This window comes from Mauremys mutica, chromosome 14 (assembly GCF_020497125.1).
Source record: "Mauremys mutica isolate MM-2020 ecotype Southern chromosome 14, ASM2049712v1, whole genome shotgun sequence".
NCBI classification, from domain to species: Eukaryota; Metazoa; Chordata; order Testudines; family Geoemydidae; genus Mauremys; species Mauremys mutica.
In genome coordinates, this window is record NC_059085.1 from 21,089,386 (window position 1) to 21,116,834 (window position 27,449).

The 27,449-nt window shown below is 42.5% G+C and overlaps 2 long non-coding RNA genes across 6 annotated transcripts in view; one reads left to right on the forward strand and one right to left on the reverse strand.

Moving 5' to 3' along the window:
- Positions 1-338: 338 nt before the first annotated feature.
- Positions 339-27,449, forward strand: part of LOC123349263 — a 60,392-nt gene continuing 33,281 nt past the window's right edge. For 4 of the 5 annotated variants that reach the window (XR_006573442.1, XR_006573440.1, XR_006573439.1 and 1 more), the window contains exon 1: positions 339-861. This is a non-coding gene — a long non-coding RNA (uncharacterized LOC123349263). Of the gene's footprint in view, positions 862-26,444; positions 26,583-27,449 lie in introns of those variants that run through there. The other variant, XR_006573441.1, reaches the window with a different exon arrangement.
- The window catches only part of LOC123349264, a 279,415-nt gene continuing 274,412 nt past the window's right edge, over positions 22,447-27,449 (reverse strand). Inside the window, exon 6 of the long non-coding RNA XR_006573446.1 lies at positions 22,447-22,680. This is a non-coding gene — a long non-coding RNA (uncharacterized LOC123349264). The remainder of the gene's footprint in view (positions 22,681-27,449) is intronic.

The following is a 27,449-nucleotide window of genomic DNA, read 5'->3' on the forward strand; positions in this document are numbered from 1 at the left end:
GTTTCATTCAGCTAATTAGCATGACGTGTTCGGTTTATGAGCCATATCGCTAATGGTAATGACCAGAGCTGATTGATTTCTAATGTGATTATAATTACACAGATGTAAGGGAATTCAAAAAAATCCACACACCGTTAATTAGGTTTTTTTTGGGGGGGGGAGAAGGGGAGAAACAAACCAACTCCGCTTGTATGAACAATACATGTGGATATATAAACGAATCGCTCTGGTACGAGAGCAGATTTTGTTTAAATGAAAAAGTCCAACGCAATTAACTCCCTGAACGGTTAATCTATATATCCCGTATTGCACCATATCACTTCCTCTCTGCTCCCTCCCCCCCCCAGCAAGTTTGCTCCGAAGCCTCACAAACTTGGTTCTGGAAGAATATGCGCGCAAAGTATTTCACGGGTTGGGGGCCGATTTCCAAGGCGCAACTCCTTCCTAGCCCGGGTGCGCTGTCCATGTAGTTTGCCAGCCCGCTACAACGGAGGTCTCCCAGCTCCACTCTCAGTAGGACTCTGACGGCCACCAGGGCTGCCTGCTCCGGGATCAAAGGAAGGGCGGGGCCGTGTGAACGCTCGCGCCGACGCCGCCCGTGCTCTCCGGGTGTGGAAGGGCACCTCGGCGAGCAGCTTCCCCCGAGCAGAGGCCTGGGAGGGGAGTCTCGGCCAGCGTCGGTGTTTTGGGTCGCGGAGCGTCTGTATTTACACAGGCAGCCAGGCTGCGCCTCGGCCGCCCGCTCTCTCCGCAGGAGGCACCCGGAGAACCCGCAGCGAGCTCCGGCTTGGAGACAGACCCCGCACCAGCCCCCGCGTTCACGGCCGGCGGAGACGGAGGGCGACGCTGGAGTCGCAACAGGTAAGAGGCGGGGGCGGGTCTGCGGGCTCCCGGGGCGGGGGCGGGTGCGGGGCGTTTCTCGTGCTCGCCAAGGGAAGAGCCGCCGCTAACGGGCGCGGCTGTTCCCGTGTCCACGGGCCGGGGGCAGCTTCGGGGCGACGTGCGTCCAACCCCGGGTTCTAGCGGCCCCTCCGCGTCCCGCAAACTCTCCCTCGGGCCGGCTCCGGGGGCCTCTCCCGGGAGCCGCCTGGATCCGCGGCAGCTCCCGCCGGCCCCTCGGGGGTAGCGTTGCGCGGGCGGTGTTTGCTCGGCTCGGGTCGGTGCTTTGGGGGGCGCAGTGGGCGCACCCCGAAATGCCACGGCCCGTCCGGCGTTTGGCAGGAGCCCGGCGGGGTGTGGGCCCCGTTCACACCTGGTCAGTGTGTAAAACACTCGGACCGACCGACTGCTACAGGAGTGGGTGCCTGAGTTACTCCGCCACGGGCGCAGCGTCCTGTGTCTGTTACGACGACAGCTCCAGGGGGAACCGCCAGTACCGCCGCGGGGCAGAGTTTGCGAGTGTCCCGAAGTTCCGCTAGAACGGACCCTGGGGTAGGAAAGATAATGGCACAGAGCCCGGGGCGATACCAAGCTGGGAGGGGTTGCAAGTGCTTTGGAGGGTAGGATTAAAATTCAAAAGGATCTGGAGAAATGCTCTGAAGTAAATAGGCTGAAATTCAATAAGGACAAATGCAAAGTAGGTCCCTTAGGAAGGAACAATCAGTTGCACACATACACCATGGGAAATGACTGCCTAGGAAGGAGCACTGCAGAAAGGGATCTGGGCAGGGGTGAAAATAACTGAAAGGACTTGCTGGGAGTCCTGAGTAGAGGCATGGCCTCAACCGGAAGAAGTGGGGCCTTTAAAGATGTAAAGGCCCTGGGGCTCCAGCTGTGGCTGGGAGCTCCTGGGCCTTTAAATCACCCTGGAGCTACCAGCTGCAGAGGTGGCTGGGAGCCCTGGGGTTAAGGCCGCCGCGGAGCTCTGGGCCCTTTAAAGCACTGCCTGAGCCCTGCTGCTCGAGCTCCGGCGGCGATACTTTAAAGGGCCCGGGGCTTCCCGCAGTGGCCGGAGCCTTGCCCTTTAAATCTCCACCTGAGCCTGGCTGCTGGAGCTCCGGCGGTGATTTAAAGGGCCCAGGGGTCCCTGCAGCCCTTGGCCCTTTAAATCACCACCGGGGAAGCTCGTCCAGTCCGGCACGGCGTACCAGCTCTTGCCGGACCGTACAGGCTTACTTTCACCTCTGGATCTGGGGGTCATAGTGGATCACAAGCTAAATATGAGTCAACAGTGTAACGATGTTGCCCAAAAAAAAAAAGGCAAACATTATTCTGGGATGTATTAGCAGGAGCATTGTAAGCAAGACGAGAAGTAATTCTTCCACGCTGATTAGGCCTCAACTGGAGTATTGTGTCCAGTTCTGGGCACCACATTTCAGGGAAGATGTGAACAAATTGGAGAAAGTCCAGAGAAGAGCAACAAAAATGATTGAAAGGTCTAGAAAACATGACTTATGAGGGAAGATTGGAAAAATTGGGTTTGCTTAATCTGGAGAACAGAAGACTGAGAGGGGACATACGTTTTCAATTATATAAAAGCTTGTTACGAGGAGGGAGAAGAATAATTATTCTTAACCTCTGAGGATAGGACAAGAAGTAATGGGCTTAAATTGAAGCAAGGGCAGTTTAGGTTGAACATTAGGAAAAACTTTCTGTCAGGGTGGCTAAGCACTGGAATAAATTGCCTAGGGAGGTTGTGGAATCCCCATCATTGGGGATTTTTAAGAGCAGGTTGGACAAACACCTGTCAGGGATGGTCTAGAATGATGATACTTAGTCCTCCCTTGAGTGCAGGGGACTGGACTAGATGACCTGTCGAGGTCCCTTCCAGCTCTGTGATTCTATAAGAGACCCAGTTCTCATCCTGCGAATGAGTGCTCTCCCACATCCACCCCGCTTGCAGACTGAGGCTGGTGTTTCCCACTTTCATCCCCCGCAGGGATTCCAGCAGCCAGGGCCAGAACTGTAGATGCTTAACCCTGCAGATGATCACAGGAAAGTTGCAGCCCCTGTAGGTTCTCTGGCCTTTCCCGGTTCGGGGCAGCATGCGAAAACTGGCTTATGCAAAGGAGACGTTGTCTTTGTCATGAAGCCTCCGTGCAGAGCTGGTTTAATGTATTATCACTCACCTGCAGTGAAAGAGGCCCCATTGTTTTAAGGAAAATGAAACAAAGTTCCTTTGCCCTGAACTGGGTATGTGGGATGGCCAATTATAGGGAAATACTTTTATTTCTAAGCAACACCTAGTACTCAGCACAGAAGGAAAAAGAACAGCCCCACCCCCAAACACTCAGTGTGTTTAGAGAGGTCTCCAACTTGTACCATAACCAATAAAGGCTACAATCCTTTAAATGCCCAAATAGTGATACCTGCCTCAGGTGCATCTCACCTGCAATGAGAGTATCAGGCCTTCCTGTGAATGGAGTAGGCATGCCCCAAAATAAACACAAACAGATGCCAGCTCGCTAGTTTTCTCTTTGAACTCTTGACTGAAGCCCTTAAACTCCCCCTCCACTGTTCCCCCAAGACTTGTTGTGGCTGGGGTTGGTAGCAGTGTTTATCCCACTGTAGAGAACTGTGCAGATCTGTGTTACATGTCTCTTGTCATGCCCAAGATGAGTTTATTGCAGGGGTGGCCAACCTGAGCCTGAGAAGGAGCCAGAATTTAACAATGTACATTGCCAAAGAGCCACAGTAATATGTCAGCAGCCCCCCATCAGCTCCCCCACCGCTCCCAGTGCCTCCCACCCACTGGCAGCCCCGCTGATCCACACCTCCTGATCAGCTGTTTCGTGGCATGCAGGAAACTTTTTTTTTGGGGGGGGGAGAAGCGAGGGCACTGCAGGCTGAGGGGAGGGGGTGGGAAGGGGTGGAGTGGGGGCAGGGCCTGTGGCAGAGCCAGGGGTTGAGCAGTGAGCACCCCCCGGCACACTGGAAAGTTGGCGCCTTTAGCTCCAGCCCCGGAGTCGGTGCCTATACAAGGAGCCGCGTATTAACTTCTGAAGAGCTGCAGGTTGTCAACCCCTGGTTTATTGTATCTTCTGCTGGAGTCTCTGTAGATGAGTTAATTGGGGTGCTTTGCTGTCATCACATCCAGAGGTGCTGGAACAACTTGTATAGGGGGGGTGCTGAGAGCAATTGAACCAAATTGTAAACCCTGGATATGATGGAAACCACTTCAAGCCTGGGGGTACGGCAGCACCCCTAGCATCCTTGATCACATCCTTCCACTGCTTTAGAACTGCATCCTAGAGAGGGGGTGGATACTTTTTAATTAGTTAAATTTAGCTGAGTTCAAAATGTCAAATATATAAACCCTCCATCATCAAACATTTCCCTTCTTCAGAAAGGCAGAGGTCACAGATGCTGCAAGTCATTGTTTGTGTCATTTTCCTCTGGGAGTGGGCTTTCTTGTCTCAAACCCTCACTAGACGTTGATGTCTTTGGATAAGAATGGCTCTAGCATCAGACAGACATGTAGAGCTGGGAAGGAAATTTACAGACAGCACTCAATAGTTATCTTGAGAAACTCTTCAGGGCAGGGAGTGTCTCTTATTCTATAATTGTACAATGAGGTCTTGATCTTGGTTGGGGTCTTCAGATGCTACCATAATACAGAAAGAACAATGGAATTACCATATTGGAACAGACTTGAGGTGCAATAGGCAGACATGGCCAACCACGGACATTAACTTTCATCCTGGTCTCTCATAGTTAGAAATTGACTTAACTCCTGACATATGAAGTTTAATATCCCTTCCAGAATGTGAATAATTCTGATAACTCTGGATATTCCTGTTATAAATGTCCATTCTCTTTTTCTTAAATTTTTTTTGCCACAGAAAACCACTGAGGCCAGGAGTTCCACAGTCTAATTACATGTTGTGTGGAAAAAGTATTTCCTCTTATTGATTTTGATTTTTTCTACCTTTTATTTGGTTGATTTTTCTTTTTGTTCTTGTATTATGAGACACGGAGAATAGATTGGTAAAGTGGACATGTAGTATAGTGACATGGCTTTTGCTTATGGTGCCAGAAGTCCTGAGATCAAATCCCAGGGGAAGCCTGCCTAGGGGAGTGATATTTTATTCTTAATAGAGCCCTGTAGCTTTTGCAAATATGAAATAACACAAAAGAAAATGAAATAGATCATACAGAACAAAAAACTCTCCTTGCTGCTAGCAATAGCACCTGTGGCTTCAGTCACATGGGGCTGCATCTGCTTCAATTTGCACATTGCAACATGGCATGTGGAGTCACAGAATTGTTCAAATTTGGCCTGGCTTCCCCTCCATCATCTTTTAAAAAGGTATGCTCTAATTCAAAAGGAATTATTTTGGGGAAGTTTTATGGCCTGTGTTGTACAGGAGGGCAGACTAGATGATTACAATGGTCCCTTTTGGCTTGGGAATATTTGAAGCCTCCTGAGCTACCTTCTCTATCCTATTCATTATTTTATAAACATTGATCATGTCCCCCGTTCTCATTCATCTTTCAAAAGTGAACAATCCCAGTCTTTTCAGCCTTTCTACGTGGGAGTTTTTCCAGGGCCTTGATCATGCTCAGAACCTCCCCTACTTCTGGGATATCATTTTTGAGATGGAGTGACCTGTTCTGCTCCAGTATTCCAGATGAGGCTGCATTGATTAGATAACGGTATTATAATATATTCCATATTTGCCATCTCATTTGTTATACAGCTGAACATCTTAGATTTTTTTTGACCACAGCTGCACGTAGAGAGCAGAGGTATTAACAGAGCTGCCTGCAGTGATGCCCAGGTCCCTCCTGGGCTGATACAGTTAATTTATTTCCCAGTAAGGTGAATGAGCAGTTTAAATTTTCTCCTCCAAAGTGCATATCACTGCACTTAACAATGGTGAACTTCATTTACCACTCAATATATAACACACAATAGGGTTTGGTAAAATATTAACTGGGTTCTAGCTATGGCGACTGCCAAGCTGCCAGTGATGGAAGGTTCTGAAGCACACCGGACATCCATGTTACCTGTAAAAGGCCCATTTGCTGTCCAAAAGTACATACAAGGCCTGCTCCAAAGCCCACTGAAGTCACTAGGAGTCTTTCTGTTGACTTCAGTGGACTTTAGCTGAGGCCCATGAATTGAAATATAGCTTCTGTCTTTAAGTGTGTATATAGAATGCTGGTTCTTCGCTACTAAAGGCAAAGAAGCCAGGGCTCAGGATTCAGGAGAAGATATGGCCTGAAAGTGACCATTTACCTCTCGTAGGGTATTCGGCCAGATTCTCAGTTATGAAATTTTGCCAGTTGTTTTTCATAGAGAAAAAGAGGACAGGAGGTCCTGATGTAGATTTCTTAAAGTATTTCCTAGAATGGTGTTGCAGATGTATAGGCCAGTCCTGCTGCCCTTAAACACACAGACAGTTTCATTGACTTCAGTAGGTCTGCTTGCATGGGTCAGGGATTACTCAGATGCATAAAGATTTGCAGGATCAAATTCATATTGACCTTTTAGTCTATTTCCCCCCTGCCCCCTCCCCCCATTTGACCATTGGCCTACATATCTGTTATGTGAATGACCAGAGCTTTCCAGATCATACAAACCCCATAACCACTTCATACAACCATGTAATATATTGACAACGAATATCCGTGAGGTGGTATATGGATATGTAATATGAAAAAGTATTTCCAATGTAGTTTCAAAACTGTTGAGTCCACAAACTAGGTCAACAACATACTTATTTTGTCTTGGGCAATGGGATAATCTGGAGTCAAGGCCAGTTGCTCTTTTTCTGCAACAGCAGATTATGGTGGGTTTTTATGTTTAAAAAAATATTGTTCATAATATTATCTCACAAGTGCTGTAGTAGTAGTAGAGCAACTATCTTTTGTAACCAGCAGTATAAACATTAGCTATTAAGGGCTGAGAGTGGTTCTGTAGGTGGTAACAATTCAGAAGATATTTGGTCTTTCTTGTGTTCCTCCTCCCGGCCAGAATTACTTCCTTGGGCAATGTCTGCATATTCATTTGTATTTCTTCAGTTTATCTCTGTTGAAAATTGCCTTTCAGGTATTGTAGAATTTCAGGATCTATCAGGAGCTTGTATATAACTATCTATTGATACTTCTGTGGAACCAAACACAATGAATATCTCTGTGTATATTTTTTGAGTTGGTATAGAAAGTGCTGCAGTACAGGTGGAAAGGAATTGGCAGATTTTGGAGATGAAGAAATAGTAGGATGTAGCAAAAGTATTGTTCAGGAGTAAAGAGAGCAGAGTTGAAAATAACACTGTTTGCAAACCTGAGGATGGCTGAATTGGCAGTGGTGATCAAAATGTGGGTGGGGGGAGGAAGGCTAGGGAGAAAAGATAAGGAGTTCACTTTGCGTCATGTTTAGCTTGATGTGATGGTGGACCTTCCAGGCAGAGAGATCAGTCAGAGATGTGAGTCTGAATGGAGGGGGAAGGTATCACTGGGAGTTCTGCATCATCACCAATGCATCTTTGTACTATGACTCTGCTCATTCATTAGTCCCATCGGGGCAGTGTGACTATATCTGGGTACCCCAGAAGAGCCTTTCAGTTCGGGAGCCCACAGCTTCAGTTTACCCAATATTCAATTTATTCTGTCTAGTCCAAACTACTGTGTTACTCTAAATGGTGCATCTATGGCCTGGTTTACACTGGGGGGGTTGGGTGGGAATCGATCTAAGTTATGGAAATTCAGCTACGTGAATAACGTAGCTGAAGTTGATGTACTTAGACCTACTCACCATGGTGTCTTCACTGCGGTGAGTTGACTGCTGCCACTCTCCTGTCGACTCTGCTTGCGCATCTCGTGGGAATTTATCTGAGCTATATACGTGTTGGAACTGGGAATGGTTAGAGAACTAGTGGATGGGATTTCCTGTGCAGGAGGAGTGTGAATATATGCTGTGACACTCCTGTCTCTGAAAGACAGATGGGAAGACATCTTGCTTCTTCTGAATTTCAGGCTCTTATCAGTACTCTAAGAATTTTCCTGTTGCTTCAGAAATTATTCTTGCTCCAGAAGAGGCAGCAATGTTGTTGCTGGAAATGAAAAACAAGCCACACCCAATATTGGGGCGTATAGAGTTGTATGTAGCATCTGATGTCTACTGACCAGTAGAAACCCACAAGTGTCCCACCGCTAGCACCGTGTATACTTTTATTTTTGCATTTATGGTGTACATGCACAGAGGTGCACACAAGTATGTGGAGGATGTGCTATGATAGCTGTTCCACAGCCCTAACATTGCCCATTTTTTCAATACTTTGATAAATCTATCTATATTTCAACATGTGCAAGAGATATCTGATACCGTGTATTCCATAAAGCAAGAGAAGGAAAAATATCCCTAAAGTAATGACAACTATATATGGCCTTGTCTTGGATAGAAAAAGTGCAGTAACTTTTGTGTGTATGCAATATATAATATGTAAATTGCTCATGTCGAAGATGGAATAAAAACTGTACATAGTATAAAAGTACCTCTTCAAAAGGTGCTAGCAGTTTGAAGAATAAAGGCTTATGAAAATAATGTTGGCAGATCTCAGCACACTAACTTCCACTAAAGTTAAGAGTTTCAAATTTTTTCCTTTGTGTGTTAGTGCATGGGGAAGTTTACAGAAGTGCACTTACAGTAAACCTATATTAATTTCAGTAGAGTGGCACCAGTATAAAACTGGTGGAACAGAGAAGAAAATCAGGCTCCAAGTATTTTTAAAATGTGAGTAAGATGTACATGCTCAGATTCCCTGGGCCTAAACATTTTGAATGGTGGTGCGGACCCCTTTGGAAATCTTTCACATGGTCTGTGGACCCTCAGGGGTCTGTGGACCACAGATTGGAAATCACTGCCCGAGGTCAGCTACCGAATACATGGGCTTTTGACACACGACTTCTGTATGTTAATAGCAGTTGTGATGCAGCCAGCTAAAGCCCATTGGTTACAGCCTAGCAGCTGGAAAGATAAATGAGTACTATAGAACTGTAGGTCAAGCACAGAATTATAATTTTATGACTTTTTTTTTTTTTTTTTTTTACCATTTAAGAATGTTTAATGCTTGCTTTATTTAATGGATTCCAAGTAAGCTGGAAGATGCTGCAAGTATAACCTTGGGGATACGGTGGGATGTGGATGGTGAAGTGGACTAGTTTATTATTCCATAATGAAATTCTGTCTTGCAAAGGATGGTGTTCCTAAATTAAAATAGGTAGGAGCTGGTTTGATTAGTGCAATTAATGTCAGCATATTCCAAAGAAAGGAAGAAGATTCTCTGCTCAGGCTGGCTTCACATGTATTCCCTTAATTTGAAGTTGTGTGACTATATTTTCTGAATGCATCCTTCACATTCTATCTTAATGGCGACAGCACATCACACCACACTGTGTTTCTGTCACATTGTACCTACAGCACTGTTTAACGAATACCAGTGCACAAAGGCTTTTGTACATCTTGCACCTGACCGAGCTCCCGTCTGACTCATAGATTATTTTAATTCAACCCTTTATCTTTGCATTTTACTTTCTTAGTTTAATTTCTGTTGCATTATGGACAAGGCTGTGGCTAGCCACATGTGAATGTGGTATGTCAGGGGAAGATGCCAGGCGCTCTCTTCATCATTTGTGCAGGGGAAGCCATGATCTCTGCTTTTCACTCCCTGCGCACAAAGACAAAGGTAGTATCCTGCTACCAGTGGTGCTAACACTTGAAAGGGAGCAGGCTATGGTCTTGATTCCATAGCAGGTAGCACACAGTAAGACGGGGGGAGGGGACTGAGGGGTGGCAGTGCATGCTGCAGCTCTAAAGAAGCCCTGTTCCTCAGCACTTTCCACAAGTGCTACCAGTATAGTTGCTTATGTGTGTTGCAGGTAGAATCCCTCAGATGCCAAAGTGTCTCTCCACATCTGTCCTCTCTGCAGCTTTGGCTCTTGGTGCCAGGATGAGCCCTATATGTTTCCCAGACAGCTACACAGTGTAACTTTCCAGTTTACCCTAGTTCACTATTTTTCACTTTCTAAGCTAGCCCATGTTCTTATTTTCCCCTGTCCAGAATAGACCATCTTTTCTGTCTACAAGTAAGCCCACTTTGGGGTTCACTTTCTCCTCCCTATTATCTGTAGCTTTAATTTAAACATTCCCTTCCTACTCTTCTCCAGTTTCCTCCTATGCCCTTCTCCAATTTGCTCCCACTACTTCAGAGTTCAATCCATTCAGCACTTTTCTCTTTCCAATTCAGCCTATTTTTTGTTTTGTGCCTATTCCAGGTGAGCCCAGTTTGTATCCAGCATTGGGCTCTCTGGTTGAAATGGACTGTTACTGTTCACTGAGGTACTGAGCACATGCTCATTCCATTGGTGTCAAAGGAGGTTATGGGTATGCAGCTCTCCCATCGGGGGTCAGGCTACATGGTCCCAATTCAGCAAGGCATTTAAGCATGTGCTTGACGTGAAAAATGTGACTATTCCATTGACATCAGTGAGGTTACTTGCATGCTTAAAGAAAGCGCTTTGCTGGATTTGGGGCTAACTTAAATACGTTTTCAGTGGTGCTCACCAGAATGGTAGCTGTTATTCATTAAGACAGAGGAACAAAAATCCAAGACCTAGTCGAATTAAAAACATCCTCTGAGAGTCGCAGTCTAGTACTCGCTTCCCCTTTGCTCCAGTGGGGAAGAAAATTGGGTCAGCCTTTTTGATGGCACAATTTACTTCATCCTCCCCGCTGGTTTCTAAAGGGTGGAGCTTTGGCTCCACCTACTCCCTACCGCTGCCAGCCCACTCCTCTCTCACCTCCGCAGGAGGGAGACATGATGAGAGCCCATCAGCATGTGCCCATGTGGGTAACCCATGTAGGGAGGAAAGAGGCTGCTATGTCAATCACTCCCCTGCATGGATATGCAGCCTAGCTCATGGTTCAGCCCCAAAAGCTTCCCTCAGCTCCCATAGTTTTAAATAAACAAGGAAATAAAATGGCTCCCACTGAACAATATTAAACGTGCTAGGAGATATTTCTTTCAGGGGATTTAGAAAATCCTATTTTTGCCTAGAAAGCAGTGCACTTCAAATGCGGAGTCTTTTTACTTTCTACTAAATCTATACTATTTCTTCCCAAATACTTCTGTTTCTGCTCCTGGAGATAAAATATATAATTTATAGCCAATATCTGTCTTTGGCCAATGGAAGTTTTTATTTTTTGACAGAAGAACAGGAGAACTTCCTTTAGACACTGAAAGATTACCGTAAATTGTTTTGTTGGCAAATCTTGTGGCAATGGTTCACTGAAGAAATGGAGGAGGAGTACTTACACTGAAATTATGTATTCCTCTTCTATTTCAACACATCTCCTTTTTATGGTCTCCTGAGTGTTAGGATGGCAATTACTGATATATCAACCATGTCATGAATTTGTCATAGTTTGGGATGTCAACCTTCGTTCAGCTGATAGCATATTTATCAGTTATCTACCAGAAATGCTTTATTTTTTATAATTATGGAGTGGTCCTTCAGAAATGGATTCTTTTTATCGCTTGGATGCCAAAAAGGCTAATGTGGCGAGAACTCTCGAGGCATATCTTTTAAAGATGAATCTCTAATTAACAGCTTCTCAGTGATTTTTTGCAAGGGAATGGTTATACAAAGCAGCTGACCTTCAGTTTGTTTCAGTTCAAACTGCTTTGTTTCACTGATTTCATCCCCCCCCCCCCCCCGTTCTGTTGTCTCAAATTGAAGAGCGCTAGAATGCCAATTCCCAGTAACTGGGATTGCACAGTATACTGTATTATTGTAGGCTCTGTTTGATATTCTAATGTCCCCTCCTTGTGAATGCAGAGTGCACTTCCCCTGACCCAGCCGGTTCTCTCTGCAGATGTTGGGTTTTCCCAGCAGCATGAAGAAGATTGAAGAGTCAGCTACTGAGAAAAACCTCTTGCTTGCCTTACTCACATAAATGGTCCCATGGAAGCCAATGAGACTGCACATGTGAGTGAGACAGGCAGAATATGGGTTATCATCTGAAACAGTCACCAGTCATTGATGGCTGTATTTAGAATATGGCAGGGCGCCTAGCTTTAAGTTGTGTTAATTTTTTACATTCATATGAATCAAATTCACACGTGTGTGTGTGTAAAAACACTCCTTAAAACAAGCCAGATTGTGCCTTCTCCGCCTTGTCTGTGCGGAAAGCAGAGGGAGAGGGCATTAATCAGCTGCCTTTGTGATGCTGTAACCTCTGTTCCTTGGAGACAGCTCTCCATGGGCCTGGAGATGCACAAATGGGGAAGGACCAGCAGGAGATGCAGGTTCATTATCCTTCCCACAACTCTAGAGGCAATACTGTATACTTGGGAGATAATACTGTCCCCTGAGGTGGTAATAGCTTCTGAGCAGAGCCTGTCAACCCTTTGAGGGGGGGCTTGAAAATCAGCTTCTGCTAGGAGAAGTCCTGTCAACATGGCTCCAGCCGTTTTGCCTTGTGGAGGTACTGTATCCAAGTATTGCACAGTATGTCCAGCACTTTCAAACACAGGTGCCTGAAATTTCAAATGTTGGCATATCTTTATGTACTTCATGCATGCACTTCTCTAAAATGTGCCTCATGTTCTCGAATGGTGTGCCAACTTGGGAGTGTGCAGGATAGGACATTTGCCTCCCATGAGTCTTCTCATGACAGGCTTGGCTTGAAATAGGGCAGAGATAAATATGGACAGGGAAGAAAAGGAGAACAGCTGTGCTAAACTGAAGAACTGGAAAAGAAAAGGGATAAACTAAGCTGAATTGAAAATGGAAAGTGATTATATGGAGACTAGAACTAGGCAGAGATAAAGAGGTGAAAATTGAGTATGGATAATGGGCCAAGCTAAAAAGTGACCAGGCACATATTCTAAATTCTTCTAGTTCAATTCTGTTTGTTTCTCTCATTCAGTCTTTCTTGGTCTACTTAATTATCTCATATAGCCCACTCCTTGCTGTCCTTTCAATTACAGCTCCATTTCAGCCCCTTCTTTCTTGCAACTTAGTGCAGGTTAAGCCTCTCTCCCTATTCTATTTCAGCTTCATTGCTTCTCCTTTTTAGCATGACTTGGTATTTTTTTTCTCCTCCTCTTCATGTTATGTCACTTGTTCTGGCTGGTAGCACAGTGTTCTCCTTTGTTGAAAAGAAACATCAGTCCAGCAAGATGATAAAAAGAAATTTTGAAATAAATTCCTAGGGAGTATCAATCCATAGCAAAAAAAAAAAAAAAATGGGGGGGGGGAGGGAGGGAGTGAATTCCAATCACAGAGAACTTCATTTTTGTACAGTATAACATACTTTTGATATTATGAATTATCTTTCAAGGTCCAATAAAAAGGCAACATCAGGAGTCATGAAAAACACAATAAAATCAAAAGCTGTGTGACTGTATAAGAAACGCAAATTTATACTTCAAAATACTGCAAAAGAAAAGGGAAGAACCAGGGACAAAACCCCAAAGCACAGTCCGCTCTGGAAAAAGCAACTTGATAAAGATGCAAAAGAAAAGCCAAAAGCACTCAAAAATGATGGAATCTGTTAAAAGCAGCTCAAAGTGAATGCAAAAGGTGCACAATGAAAACTGGTTTTAAAAAAAACGTCAAGCGCAAAAAAAAAAGAGAAAATAATCCCAAGTGTCCTCCTCTTGGGTAATAAGAATCCATGTTTAAAGAAAACAACAAAACATAAAAATATAGTCCAATCAATACTTATGCCAAATAATGTATTGGCAAACAAAGACTGTCTTTCATAGCTTTTAAAAGCACTAAAGCCCAGATCATGAAGTACTCAGTCTTTATTCAGACAGAACTCACTAGTCTATAGGAGTTTGCCTGAGGGAGGATTTGGGCATGACAGACGAATAAAGGAAAACCCACCTGCCATCCAATACAGAACTCTAACTAGGAAATGCCAAATGCAGCAGTCAGCATGGAGTCCCTCTACTATCAACATCAGGAACTACTTCTCCTAGTAAGGCTTTTGACACAGTCCTTCATGACATTCTCAAAGCAAACTAGGGAAATGTGGCCTACATTAAATGACTGTAAGGTAGATGTACAATTGGTTGAAATACAGTAATCCGAGTAGTTATGAATGACACTCTCCCAGTTTGACAGGGAATTTAGTGGGGCCCCAGAGGGGTCAGTCCCGGCTCCACTACTATTCAATATCGTTGGGTTGGATTACAGAGTGGATAATATGCTTATAAAATCTGCAGATGACATCAAGCTGGGAAGGGTTGCGAGTACTTTGGAGGACATCTTAGAATTCAAAATGACCTTGACAAATTGGTTTGAATTCAGCAAGATGAAATTCAATAAACACAAGTGCAAAGTCAAAGTACTTCAGTTAGGAAGGAAAAATCAAATGCACAGCTACAAACTAGGGAATAACTGGCTAGATGGTGGTCAGGCTGAATAGGATCTGGAGGTTATAGTGGATCACAAACTGAATAGGAATAAATGAGATGCAGCTGCAAAAAAGGCTAATACCATTCTGGAATGTATTAACAGAAGTGTCGTATACAAGATGTGGAAGGTAATTGTCTCACTCTACTTGGTACTGGTGATGCCTCAGCTGGAGTACTGTGTGCAATTCTGGACACCACCCTTGAGGAAAAATGTGGACAAACTGGAGAGAGTTCAAAGGAGCAACAAAAATGATGATAGGTTTAGAAAACATGACCTAATGAGCAAAGGTTTAAAAACACCTGTGTATGTTTTGCCTTGAGAAAAGAAAGGTGAGGGAAGACCTGACAAGTCTTGAGCTATGTTAAAGTTTATTATAAAGAAGACAGTGATCTATTGTTCTCCATGTTCTCTGAAGGTAGGACCAGAAGTAATGGACTTAATCTGTAACAAAGGAGATTTAAGTTAGATAGTAAGAAAACCTTTCCTCCTGTAAGAGTAGTTAAGCTCTGGAAGGAGCTTCCAAAGGAAGCTGTGGAATATCCTTCACTGAAAGTTCTTTTTACTCTTGGGGGAATTCTGTACCAAAAAATAAAAAATTCTGCGCACGATATCTTAAAACTCTGCACATTTTATTTGTCAAAATAATGCAATATAATCATGACAGTTTCAATTATTTTGGTAATTTATTTAACTACAATAAAATGGATGGAGAAATGGGAGTGGGGAGCATTGGAGGAAGTCTCCAAATCCCCTTTGTCTAATAGTAATGTAGCTTTATTTCTAGTTATTAATCAACAAATATATGCAGCTATATGCATTATAGGCAACTGAAGAGCAAGTGAGGGCTGGGGAATGAAACCCACAATTTATATTGGATGTTGACCATCTCCAGAAAGGTAAGTACCAAAGAGTTCACAGAGCACATTTTGATAAGAATTTTTTTTCAGTCCAAAAATTTAAACCACATCTAATCACTAAAGCACCATAAGCATGTATAACGCCATACCAACTCTGGCAATATAAAAGAGCCTTAACACTTTTATACCTGTTTTATGTTCCTAGGGGAATTCACAAAGACAATGGGAACAATTCACTAAGCAGGTAGGCTGCTACATTCTGCTCTGCTCTGCTCTGCCCCATGCCTATCTCAAAAACAATCCAAAGCCTTGCCTCTCCACACCAAGCATGCCACAATAGCAAGCAAGAGGGACAGTCTCTCTCTCCCTCTCACATGCATGACTGCCCAGCCCCCCTCTCCCTCCCATCCAGTGGTGATTTACAGATCTCCTGGCTACTCTAGGCACCCGAACCAACCTGCTTGCACTGCCAGGGAGGGGCACGTGACCAGTGTTATGGGTTTCCCTTTGCTTCCCCATCAGAAGTAATTTTTCTGCGGGGAAGCAACGAAATCTGTGGGGAACATGAATTCTGCATATGTGCAGTGATGCGGAATTCCCCCAGGAGTATTCTTATAAAACATGTTGGATAAACACCTGCCAGGGTGGTCTAGGTTTACTTGGCCCTGCCTCAGCACAGGGGGTTGGACATGATGACTTCTCAAGGTCTTTTTTAGCTAGGGTGACCGGACGTCCTGATAAAATCGGGACCATCCCGATATTTAGGTGTTTGTCCCACGTCCCGACCAATCTTTGGTCAGGACGCAATTTGTCCCGATATTTTGCTCCACTGGCAGCACTCGGCTTTTTTTTTGTTTTTTTTTGTTGCTCTGCCGGTGGACCCCCTCCCCCTCTCCCCATGTGTCCTGATATTTTCTCTCACTCATCTGGTCACCCTATTTTTAGCCCTATGTTTCTGTGAGTCTATGACTAACACAAAGCATAACTACTGTAAATAATGTGGAGCACTCTCTGCCAGCAGTCAATCACTGATGCTACCCAGGTCAAGCGCCAATGATGGAGTGCTGGACTGGTTCCACCACCATAATGGAAATGTTTCTACCACCAGTAGGTACTGCCACCATGAACATGGAGCACTGATCACATTCACAAGATAGTGCCTTCCACAGGTGAAGCCCTTTGTGTGGGATCAGTAGTGAGACTGCAGAAGACCTGATGAGGGAGGCATCAATGATATAGTAACATGATGGGGGGGAAGACATGTTCCTTTTTTCTTCCTGTCCCAGATATTACACCATCGGTATGTGTGAAGGTGAACAATGAGGGTGTGTAACCTGCTGCCACCAATGGCATGCACTGTCATCACTGTTTTAACTTTGAAAATGGACATTGCAGTTAATGTTGAATAAATTCCTTTTTGATCTGACATTATCTGGTCTGATTGTTTAGGTCATGTTCTGTGTGTGTGCAGACACTGGTATGTTGTGTAACAAATCAATTTCCTCAAAGGTTGAGATTAGCATTTCTGCAGCTTTACCAATATATCTGAAATAAGGAGCCTTTCTTTCCAATTAAAAAATGAACAGGGACACAGTGGATCTGTGATTCTTTCCTATTATCCAAGAATCAGCTAATGCATAGGGGAACCACCAACCTTTACCTGTTCCCAATGATCTCCTTTCACCTAGAGCACCAAGTTCTTTCAGTGACTGACCAGGAAAACTCAGCTACGACAATATGCTTTCTTTGAGATGGTTAATCTCTCTTCTTTTTCTGGAAGAAGTTATCTCCATCTCTATTTTCCACATGTGACACAAGAATGTCTTTTTTGTCAGATTTATTTTTTCTATTGAGAGCCACAGGAATGTTAGGCACCTTAGAATAATATACAAAGGGAGTAAAAAGTTATCTGTACTTAAATATTGTAGACTTTCACTGGTCAGCATCAATAATATCCTTTAAGCTTCCAAAAAACTAGCTCTTTAATTTTAACAAAGCCTTCTCAGTGAAACTTTCTCCTTTGTGTTCCAGTTTCTACAGAAGAATATTTAACAGAAAGAGTGGGGAAATATGTATCAGGAGAAACTTCATTATTTGAATAATAGGCTAGTAAAGAAAAGGTGACAAAGATTATGAATGGACATACTTACAGGCCTCTCGTTAATGCTTGTATGTGTCCAATTTAGTGTTTTCAGCAATTCCCAGTATTTGCATGTTAGCACTTACTAATAGGAATTGTATTTGCAATATCCCACAAAGCCATAATAAATGTACAATGCAAATGTATAAAATTAAGCTCAGCTTTAATAGTTGGCTTGTATGATGCAAAATGAAAAGATTGTGTTCCTTCCTGAACAGTGGCGTTTAATATATTCTCATGCTAGAGTTGCACTGGTAGGACTGAAGCTTTATCTGAGCATCCCAAGAGTAATAAAATTCTAAGTTTAACTCAGACCCTCTTATTGGGGCACTGGTACCCATTGCCATGAGAGTAGAGAGAGAGAGCGAACGTGTTCAGACTTTGTTTATGGCATAGCTGCTTAGTTAAAGATGGTTACACAAGTTAACTAGACCCTCTGGTGTTGATAGTTAGGGCGGTTTAACTTGTGGCTCAAGTAAAGACCTCTTCATCCGAAAGAAAATATAACAAAGTTTCACTGTGGTTCAGTGCCATCTCTAATCTAGCTGGCCTCTTGCTGATTTAGTGTATAGTCTCATAGTTCTTTGAAGAAATTACTGTTTATCATTCCTTTTGTTTTGCAGATGCCTTCTAATCTATTTTAATTTAACTCAATGTAATCTAATTAGGCATTTGTACCATGCTTTTTATTGTGGAATCTGAGCCTATTCTGCATGCATGCAGTTTCATAACTCTTTCCTCACCCTATCAACAACTACCAGCACATAATAAGAATGATTCTTGCCTAGTTAAAATTAGCTACTGCTCACTGTGGTGTGGTGTGTGATGTAATATACTTTGGTTAGTCATGTCTAGACCAGTCTCTTGTTTGGGTGAGATGACACAACTGCTGATGGTGCATGGGAAGGAGAGAACCCATATTGACAGAGCCCAGATTGCATTTGCAGACTTTCAATCAGAATTTCTCTCTTCCATAAGATATATCCCTTATGGGTGTATGGAATATATTTGGCATAAAAATCGGTAAGAGGAGCCCTGCAATGCCACTTTGACAGACAGGACTAACCTAACCATCTTGCTAATCTGTAAACCTCCAGTCTCCAAAGGCTTTGGAGAGATGCTGATAGAGATGGTTTCTGGTGGGGTGAGGAGGTTCACAAGATCTAACATTTCAAGAGACATCACTGTCTATGCCACTGACCTCTCTGCAGGGCTGGCTCCAGCTTCCCCCCCCCCACCAAGTGGCCAAAAAAAAGGAAAATAAAAAAAAAAACCGATTGGGCTGCCGCCGAAGTGCTGCTGAAGAGGAAGACGGAGTGAAGGACTCGCCGCCGAAGACTGAAGTGGACCGATTGAGCAGCCGCCGCCAACCCAGACCTGCTGCCCCAACAATGGATGGACTGCTGCCCCTTTCTATTGGCCACCCCAGGCACCTGCTTCCTTCACTTTTGCCTGGAGCCGGCCCTGCCTCTCTGATGCAATAGCCCCAAACCTTCTGTCCAAACATTCTACCTTCGGTTTCTCACAGGTAACCACTGTATGCCCACACACTTACAGAGCCATACTCTGCACTCTACAAGTGGCCTGAAAGTAGATATAAATAGCACAAGAAGTGCTCCTTCCCACCCTAAAATCCTGGTCAGAACACTTCCTCATCCAAGCAGAAATAAGAAATCTGTCACAAGACAAAAGGAAATCATCATCATAGTCCACCCCCAAGAAATCTTGAGGTAAAAATCCTGGCCCCATTGAACTCAATGGCAGAACTCCCCTTGACTTCAATGGGGCTAGAATTTCACCCTTGGACTCTGTCCTGTTCCAAAATGTACATATGGAAATCTATACCCAAACAAAAGACCAGGAGCAGAGAATTAATGAGGCATTACAACCTCTATCCGCCTACTGCCAGGCCTACACTACAAAGTTTTGCTAGTACAGCTATGTTGGTTGGGGGGGTGGTGGTGGTGGTGGTGGGGGGAATCACACCCCAAAGTAACATAGGATATTGTTGGGCTAGCTTTGCATAGAGTCCTTTTGCTCATATAGTTTGGGGAGGTGGTTTAACTATAACAAAATAATTTATTTTGCCTGTATATACCACATCTTCACTAGGGAGACACTGCGTATTGTACCCTTAGACAAGCCCAGAGACTCTAGCGCCAAAGCACCCTCTCCCACCCTGGGCCTGCATAGGCCTGTTACTGTTCAGGGGTGAGCCACACCTGAGATTGCTCTTCAAGGCTTTCTGTGGGCACCCCTTCCAGGCCTTTATCTGCAATTCTCCCCAAACAGAACCCTGTAGTTTAGGGTGACCAGACGTCCTGATAAAATCGTGACTGTTCCGATTTTTAGGCGTTTGTCCCACGTCCCGCTCAATGTTTGGTCAGGACGCAATTTGTCTCGATATTTCACACTCCTGGTTTTTTTTTGTTTGTTTGTTTTGTTCTTACCTACCCAATTTGTGTCTCTAAGCTTTAGGTAATATCTTTTATTGGACCAACTTCTGTTGGTGAAAGAGACAAGTGTTTTTGAGCTTACACAGAGCTTGTAAAAATCCTTTTAGCCTTTTATTAAAGATTCAGAAAAGAAGGAAAATCAATTAAAACATTTGAAATAAAGTATCAAATAACACTTTCAGTTTAGGAATATTCCTTTTTTTAAAATTGAGAGTTTTTAGAGGAAAAAGCACCTTCTTTGGTGAGTATTTTAGATGGAATTAAAGACTATAATTGTCCCTTTTGGGGGGAAAGAGAAGAAGTTAGTTGAGATGGGCTGGAGCTGTTCCTGCTGTTAATCTGGTCCTGTTTCCTAGAAAACAAAACATGACAAACACGAGAAAAGAACCGCCAAGGTAGAAAATGCAGCTTCTGTCTCTGGTGTTGACTTTCGCAGCTGGAAAAACATAGACCCAGCACACAGTCTCATCAGCCACTTTGAGACCTGGCAAACGTGTGCCAGCAGCAGATTGATTAGGGCATTGCTTTTAGGTCCCTCTTTTTTTGTCACAGGCTTACAGCAGTGTTGCAAAATATACAGTCCCGGTTGGCTGAGCCAGACTTTATTAGACAGAAGGAAAAAGAGTAATAGGAAAGAAAAGAAATAAGGTAGAGAAGAAAAAGAACACAGGGGGAGGAGAGAAAGTTTAACATCCCAGGTGGTGGTTGGGATGCAGCTGGAGCTAGTAGAGGTGATGGTGTCATCTTAGTCCCTCTCCACCAAGATTAGGACCTGTCATTTCCCCCCAAGGTGTAGTGGAGTGTGTTATTTTATTTTTAGAACCTCTAAAGGGAATGATGGGTGGAACGGCCCAGCTTCTCATTATTTTGTCCCCCAGTAGGCCTAATTTCTGAACCACCAATTTTGATTTACGGATTTTTGGTTCCACACTTTTTTGGTTTGTTTACCAACCCTGATTTAAACCATTTGAGTCATGTGTTTTTGCTTTTTTGGTTTTTGTTTTGTTTTTTTGTTTGGACTAATTCATCTTTGCTTCAGTTTTACACCATTTTCCATCAACATTTTTTGTTGCGTGTTAATGTGACATTTGATGACCTTTCACTCACCTTTTTACAGTTGTGCTCTCGATAAGGGTAGGCTCTATTATTAAAGCAGTCTTTTGCTTCCAATACATGCGTTGTGGTTTTAACAAGAGTATGTAGTGGGATAATCAGCTTCTTGTTATAAATCAAGCCTACAAAGCTGAAGAATTAGGGGAAGCCGTTGAGCTATGTCCTAAGAACTATCAAACATTTAAACTGGACTTAGTATCAGTGACAAGGATGCAGAGTGTACAAGGGCCAGTCTGATTTAATAGAACAGCTGTATGGGTATCAGCTATGTTTCAACACAAAGTAATTCCAGGTAAATGGGCCAGATTCTTAACTGGTGTAAATTAGCATAGCCCCAGATGTCTAACAACCCTAAGGATGATTACATGCTTCAGACCCACACAGGGCCTGAGGAAAGCTTGGTACTGTTTAAAAGCTAGTGTTTTAGAACTAATGGGTCTAGAAATTCTGAAGTAAGGTTGGAGGTTCAATATGTTCATTTGCATGCCAATACCCAGAATGCTCTTCTAAATCAACTACTATTTCATAGCAGCATTGGAGCCAAAACTCTGGGAACAAGTCAAAAGATTTGGATATGCTTCTGTGTGCACTAAGTAATGTCCTCTGAGTTTTGAGAGACTGCAAGAGAAACAGTCTTTTGGCCAATTACAGTTTTTAAAATGCTGAGACCCTTTTAAGGATGCTTCAGACAAAATGTTAGCACTTTAACAGCTATTTGAGGGCTTGGCAAAAAAGACCCAAACACCTCAATTTAATATTAGTCTGACCCTTTTTGGAATAGTTGTGCTCTTTAAAGCATACACCATCTTTAAGGTGAATGATGTAAAAATGGACTAGATTATCAATTATAGTGGATCAGAGTAGGGTTATATTTCATAAACACATCCTTCATTATTCATAAGCAGAGCACTTGGGGGAAGTGCTTTTGAATAAAGGTCAAAGAAAATGTTCCAGAAATGGTGGAAAACAAATTCACACTTGTATTTACAAAAACTAACAACCTCTAAGACTTTGGGTAAACATACAAAGAATGGTAGTTGAATAGGGTCCCTGAATGACTAGAAATGTCAAGACATATTTACAAATCATCTTTGTGAAGATCTCCTGATAGACACTCCAATTCTCCTCTGCTATCCACACTGCTCCTCTCCTCCCATCACTACAGCTGTCATCTTAGTCATTATTTCTACATCTACTTTTATATCTCACCACTTGCTATTTAGTTCACCATGAGTATTGCATCCTTCTCAGTTCTTATACACAAATGATTAGCCACCACCACCAGTCATAATTTTTTGGGGTCTTTTACTAATGTGTCCCTAAAACCATTCCCTCAACATTATAGTATTGGGCCAGTCCTGCATTTTTCACATGCGCAAAACACTCAATGAAGTCAGAAGGAGATTTTGCTGGGCAAGTATCAGCCCCAGTATTTGACTGCTGTCTTCCATTCTGACCATCTGAACCACAGCTATTATGCCGTCTTTGACAACTGACTCCACCACTTCTTCCTTCTCCTCTGAATACAACTACCCTCCAGCCATTCTATTGTTCTGTTTTCTCTTATAAGATTAATTGACTTTAGCTTCTCACTTGCCTCGATTATCTGTCTTCACCACCTTTGTCCCGCGAGTTCAGCTTTCTAGTGATTTCATAAGGAGTGATGAGAGAACTTCCAACTGTTCATCTGTTATATCGATCCATCTAAGATATTCTTGTACAGCACCTATCACCATGGTACCTGGGTATACAGAAATAAATAAAATGTTTATTACTCTTGTGGGTCTGGAACTCATAAGCTTCAGCATTGCAAGTTGGGGACTGTAGCATAGAACCATGTAGCAAAACTGGATTGGGCTGTTCAGACTAGACACTATTCCAAATATCTGGATGATTATCTAAAGCTTTACTAAGTTTATTTGAATCCATTCTGTTATTTATGACCACAGCAATTATCATTGTCTCTCTTATCCATGCTATGTTCCCAGCTTAATTGCTTCAATGATTTCTGCTGCTGGATTGAGTGACCTGGAGACTGAAGTCTCTCCAGAAGCAAGTTCAACATAGGCAGCAGCAGTGTGAGCTTCTCTGGTATGACCTGCCTTCCTTCAATGCTGATTGGTGGGGCGACCTATGAGAGGGACAGAATTTAATGCATGCTCCATGCCCATTCAGTCCTTGGCCTCTTTACTGAGATGACCCACAAACAAGGGGGCCAATTGACGCTAGTAATGGTGGTAGTTTTTGTGATAGGAACAATGGTGTCTAATTGCTGCTGTAATATAAATAATACAAATAATTTGTCAAAAGGAGCTAAACGGGATCACCCACTCATTTCAGATAGGCCTCTGATCTGTGCTATAGTAATATCTTTATAACCACCAGCATCAATAGCATGTATTTTTTAAAATTACCCATTCTTATTTCTGTGGATAGCACCTACATGCTCGTATTCTTCATGGTTGCTACATATTCTTTAGCACTTTTTGGTGTGCACAGTTCTACAAATCTAACCCAAAATAGCTTAATACGTACATTCCTTACTACCCATTTTCATTAGTGTTACTATAAGGGGGAAAATCACTGCAGTATCCTTTCTCTGTTCTTAAATAACACATTAGAATAATTAAAAAAATATGTAAGTTCACTGTTGGTCAATTAGTGATACCAGTCTGCAGATATGTGCCTGCCGCACAACACAACTCGCATCATAATCTCATCATGCGACATTCTACCTGGCAGTTTTATTTGAACCTAATTTCTTTTTTGTCTAATGCTGTTACTCAAAGAATTATGAGACAGGCATCAGCTGACAGCACCAGGGGAAGGACAGGTATTGACAATGACATAAAAGCAGAAAGGGAAGTAAAAGAATCGCCATTGTAGCATTTATCAGTATTTCACGAACAGTCTGAACAGACACAACTTGGAATAAAATATGCATTCACATTGCAGCTTCTTTTAAGATTGGGGCTATTCATCTCCAGGATTACAAAACAAGAGTTTTGTAAGATATTGCAACACATTATAGATCTTTTCCCATATTGTTATAAGCAGAACAAACATTTAAAAAGGCATTTTCCTTTCCTATACCCATGAGTATATGGTTCCACTGGTCATACCTTCGTGCATATGGGAGTACAGCAGCCACAGAGGTAACTGTAACCTGGAAGCTGCAGTGGCAGCAGTGAAGCAGCTTTGTTGCCACTCGGTAACCTGTAGGGAAGATCATCTCCTCAGATTGCTGTAGAAGCCTCTTGCACAAAGGCCATTCACTCAGGCTGTAGCAGTGGAGAGGATTTACCTCTGGCAGCATAAAGAGGAATTACTTTACGTATTTGTAAAAGCCAGTCTATTCCAAATAAACCTGATTCATGTTTTTAAGACAAAAACATTTGGCTAGAGTACTCAGATAGTATCTTTTCTATGGGGCAGTGGCTAGGACACAAGACCTTGCTTCTATTCCTCATTCTGCCAATGACTCACTGTGGGAACTCGAAGAAGGCCAAAATTTTCCAATAACTTCAGATGCCTCAATTTTTGGGCACTGCATGTGAGACACCCAGGGGCTGGTTTTCAGAGGTGTGGAACACCATAGCCCCTGTTGGGAAGCTTTAATGTACATAGCTGGCACTAAGCAACTTTGTTGGTGAAAACTGATCATTTAGCGAGGTGGATGTAATGGGGGAAAAATAGTGTCAAGAAACTTGGATGATCCACAATTTTAATCCCTTGGCTGTGTTCTCTTGGAAGGTCTGGTTTTCCTAAAACTGTACCTGAGTGAACATTGATTTGAATATTTTATTGGAAAAAACGGCAAAGAGGTTAGTACCATTAACGGGGAGGGTAATAAAAATAGGCCAGATAGGTTTTATCCCAAATATAATAGGTTGGAAGGCCATTATTATGATTAAAAGCAATATTCTAAATATTATTATAAAAACGTGGGGAAAAGAACAAAATATTTTATTATAAATGATGTTTTACATTCAGAAAATTGCTTTATTATTATTTAGGATTCTGCATGTTTTAAATGATCAGTTTAAATGTGTTCAGTTCCATAGAGACATGAAATTAAATGTACATAAGCCCAAATAAAAACCTGTTCAACTGAAAGCTGCGTTTTCAGACAAAGTAAAGTTCCATGCTAAAAAGGTAATAGTTAGAGTATGCTGACAGAGTTGACAGTAAAGAGATTTTAAAGGCAAAGAGTATATGGGACATTAAAGAAAAAGAAACACAGAGCAAGAGATATCACAATTAGCAAACATCTAGATATACAGAAAGGGACATTCCCAAAGGCATCCGTCCAGGGGCATGTCCAGGATGTGGAAAGAAAGGAAGATAACTCTCAAACTGAAGGCTGAACAATTTTTCCTCCTATAATTTTGCAATAATGTGATACATTTTGTGAGCTTACCTCAAATCCTAACTGGTTTTCATGAAAGTGAAATGCATTTCCCATAGGTAAACATACCTTTTTAAAACATACATGCAAATTTTGTCATAAAAAAATGAAACCTTTGTAGTGGTTCGAAGTCAGGAAAATTCAGCTTTGTTCTTTGTGAAATATTGGCATGTTTGCAAAAAGAAAGAAAAAGCTGTATTTACTGGCAGAAATGGTAAAATTTCATTATGGGCACATTCTTACAAATAATAAATTCTTAGTCTGTGATGCTTGTGAAGTGACTCTTGGCAGTTCCGTACAGTCTTACTACCTAGGACTACAAAGTTAATTAAAAGATGAATGATCTAGCAGTTTCAGTGCAGCAGCCCGAGTCCTAATCCCAGTTCAACACCAAGGTGACTTCAAACAAATATGGGGCGCCATCAAGTCATTTAATTAGAATCCTCTCAGAGGCAAGTTCCAAGAGTCCATATGAACCTTTTCTCCCTAGCAGGCCCCATCTGCCCAGACTCCTGTATCACAGACCGAGGTAAGTACACAGTTGCATTGGAGCTGGTTGAAATTTTTTTGAGAAAATTGCCTTTTTGACAAAGAGAAAAATTTTAGGTTTTTCTCAATTTTGGGGGAGGGGGAGACTGAATAGAAATCCCAAAAACTCTACAAATGTTTTGATGAAAATGAAAACTTTTTTGTTTTCACCAAACTTTTTGTGAGAAACAAAACATGTTTCCTGATTGGCTTTAGGTTGGCAATAGGCCCAGATCTGGAGCCAAACACTGCAATTTTTACACCAGTATAAATCTGGAATAATTACACTGATGTCATCTGCCAGTTTGGCCCTGTAATCACCAGATAGAACCTTAGAGTGGGAAAGATTTTTGTGGGTCAGTGTCTGTTGTCTTGTAGTCATTTGCACCAATGCAAAGGGAATGTTAAATATGATCAGATCAGAATGGTAACCATCTATCTGCCATTTATGACCACTGATTTGCATGGGGGAAACTGACTGCCCAAGCTGCAGGGTAGCAGAGAACATTGCCTCCAGTCTTTATTTCCCCATGCTAACACCAGTAAAATGTTGTTTCAAGTAGGATTCTACAGTTCTGGGAGAGTCGCTGAAAAGTCATTTTTCACTGCAATTTTCTGACTGGTCAAAGTCACAGACTGGACCCCTGTTTATCCCTAGAGGACTGATGGAAAGCCTATTGTAGCCATATGTGAGAGAGAGTTCCCAGGTACCTCCTGCTTCTGATCATGCTGGCAGCACTGGAAATCCCATCATGTCTCAAAGTCCTAATAGAACCATTTTTTGATAATTAAAATAAATGGTAGTGCCCTTGTTATGCATTTGAATGAGAATTCTGGAATTTGACATTAAAAACAATTCATTTACAAGAGAAAAAGCAGCCTCATAGTGTCAACCTCGTTGCAGACTCGTACTGTCAAACACTGGCTCATAGCGATATTTTATAATCAAAATGCCCATTTAATAGTTTTTAACTAAAAGAAGATAATTTCCTTTTTCTTTTTGACATGTTTTACTTTTGCAGAATTACTGGGCTTTTGACAGGTGCATTAAGACATGTGACACTTACATGCTATTAATACTGTGGAGCTTGGGAAATGTCTATGCATTGGCATATGTGACAATTTAGGGTATTAGTTAACTGCGAGACTGTCTGTAAATAGAATTTTAGCCATAACTGCTGACTTGAGCATTCAGTCACCATTTGCAATCGAGCTGAACTATATACAGCAAATAATGCAATAGGGATACAAATTGGCATTGTACAGTATGTATTGGTTCAGTCTGAGTGCAGTGGTAATTGCAATATATTGAAGTTTTGTATTGTAATAAAAATAGAGACCATTAGTGGATACCATTTATGTCATTAGTATTTAGTGGTTGTGCGTTGCAGCTTTTTTAGTGCTCATAAAACTGTCTCTGCTTGCAGATATGCCACAGTACTGATATAAATTTAAAGGTTTAGAAATCCATAAGTCATAAAATACAAATAGTAAATAGGCACACAACATTATAGACAAAAACTTACATTAGGCATGCAGATGTTTATCTATTTGCATGTCTAGTGCAGAGATTA